This window comes from Otolemur garnettii, unplaced genomic scaffold (assembly GCF_000181295.1).
Source record: "Otolemur garnettii isolate 467f Iridium unplaced genomic scaffold, OtoGar3 scaffold00108, whole genome shotgun sequence".
Taxonomy (NCBI): Eukaryota; Metazoa; Chordata; class Mammalia; order Primates; family Galagidae; genus Otolemur; species Otolemur garnettii.
Window position 1 is genome coordinate 6,640,290 of NW_003852503.1, and position 1,977 is coordinate 6,642,266.

Sequence of the window (1,977 nt, forward strand, 5' to 3'; positions counted from 1 at the left end):
CACGGCACAGCCATTCATGCCTTTGTACACATTCCCTTTAATTGCCAAGGCTCTTAATTAACGTGGGTTGCTGTGTCTGGTGCTGGGTTATTTTCTGTTTTCTCTTATTTTCCCGTTCCCCTGAGTTTACTATTTCAGAGAGACATTAGCTCCGTCACTGAGTCTGTCTCGCTCCCTTCCCACCCTTACCAGAGGGAAACCAAAAAGCAACAGCTGATGGCAAATCCGCTTGGCGCTTGCACGCCCCCTCGGCCGTCTCCTGTTGCTTCTAGGAGCTCCACTGCCCTTTGGAAAAATCTCTTTGCAGCCTAGAGAAGAGGAGAGGGGAGAAAGGAGAGGAGAGGGGAGGAGAGGAGGGCTCGCGAGCACGGAGCGGGAGGGCGGGGAGGCAGAGGAGAGGGGTCTGCGCGTGGACACTACCCAGAAGCCACCGGCCGACAGCCACTGAGGCGGCTGTCCCCTGGAGCCCAGGCGGGAGCGAGCCCCCGCCCCTCGCCCCCCAGCCCGCAGGACGCGCCTCCCAGCCCGCCCCGACTCTTCCGAGGAAGGGAGGCGGGAAACAGCTCAAGCCTCTCCCACCGCCCTGCCCCCAGCCCCGCCACTCCCAGGCTCCTCGGGACTCAGCACGTCCTCGGGGATCGTCTCGGAGGGGACCCGCCGTGCAGGTAAGCGGCTGGGGAGGTGGCAGAGCTGGCCCCCTTTTATGAGGACAGTCGAGGCCCGAGTGGGGACCGATCCCCGGAGCGCTGGCAGCGCGGGCTGTGCTGATTCGGTGGGTGTGTGCGGACCTCCGGGGCTGCCGCGCCTCGGCGCCCGCGCGGGCAGCGAACAGCGGCTGGAAGTAAACAAGGCGGTGGGCGTCGGAGGGAGAGGGCTCTCGGCGCGGGTCAGGCTATGGCGGTGCGGTGGGGGCTGGGAATCGCTCCCGAGCCTCGAGCTTAGGGCTAGGGTTTTCCGAGAAGGGAAAGGAGGGTGCGCCCAACCTTTATTCGGGGGACTTTCCCCTTTGTTACTTGGAAACGGTGGACACTTGCATGAGCGCGAGGATGTGTGGACGAGGGAGTGTGGCTGGGTGCGAGTGTGGACCCAACGAGCCATACAAAATGGAACTCGCAGGTTCGGGGCCGGGGGAAGGTGGGGCCGGGCAGCGGGCAACAGGATGGGGACCAGGGAAAGGAGGGCGCCCAGCCTGGAGGACTCGCGAGCACGTCTCCACTCCCTTTTCCCTCCTTCGTGTCTGTCCAATCCTGGTTTCTTTCCAAGGGGCTCTGGTCCCCCTCTTCTCCCTTCCCCAGCAGGGCTGGCCCTGGCAGAACCTCCCCCATTGTGTCTCCCTGGGCTTCCGCGGAGAGTTGATGGGCAGCCGGGGTCTCCCAGCGCTTGCTTCCGGCTCTTACAAGTGGTGGCTGGTGGAGAAGGCACCCGAGGGTGGGAGCAGCGAGCACCCTCGCTGGAAACATGGGCCTGCCCAGGCCGCCCACTGCCCAGCGACCTCCATGCTCGGCCTGGCTGCTGGAGGCTTCTCCCCTCCAGTGTGGCCTCTGGCTCCACTCCCTTTGTCCCCTTGGCTTCATCCTCTTTGGCTGGGCTGGGATTTCCAGCCCTGAAGATGGATCAGTGGACAATCCAGGCCCTCTATAAAAGGATCCCCACTCTGGGGGTCCAGCCGCCTTCATATTGTGGATGTGTGTATCTGTTTCCGCAACTTAGCCTTTTGCACGTGACCTGCCTTGGGGTTGCCATGGAAACTCTCCATTCTCAGCCTCCCTCTTTTTCCTGCCCATTCCTCACCTCCATATCTCCTCCCCTCCCCCCAACATGGTTGCCTAGATACTGGTTATCCCTAGCTTCTCTGGAGGGGAGACCCTGGATATCTGGCTCCCACACCAAACTGAGGTGGCCCCTTATCCCACTCTCACATCCACTGCATCTCACAACCCCCCCCCCCACACACACACACACTCCATAAACACACCC

The 1,977-nt window shown here is 62.4% G+C and overlaps 1 protein-coding gene across 1 annotated transcript in view; it reads left to right on the plus strand.

Annotated features, from left to right (window-relative positions):
- Positions 1-514: 514 nt before the first annotated feature.
- FXYD6 (FXYD domain containing ion transport regulator 6) overlaps positions 515-1,977 on the plus strand; it is a 35,543-nt gene continuing 34,080 nt past the window's right edge. Inside the window, exon 1 of the mRNA XM_023517319.1 lies at positions 515-665. The gene's annotated coding sequence lies outside the window, so the exon portion shown is untranslated. The remainder of the gene's footprint in view (positions 666-1,977) is intronic.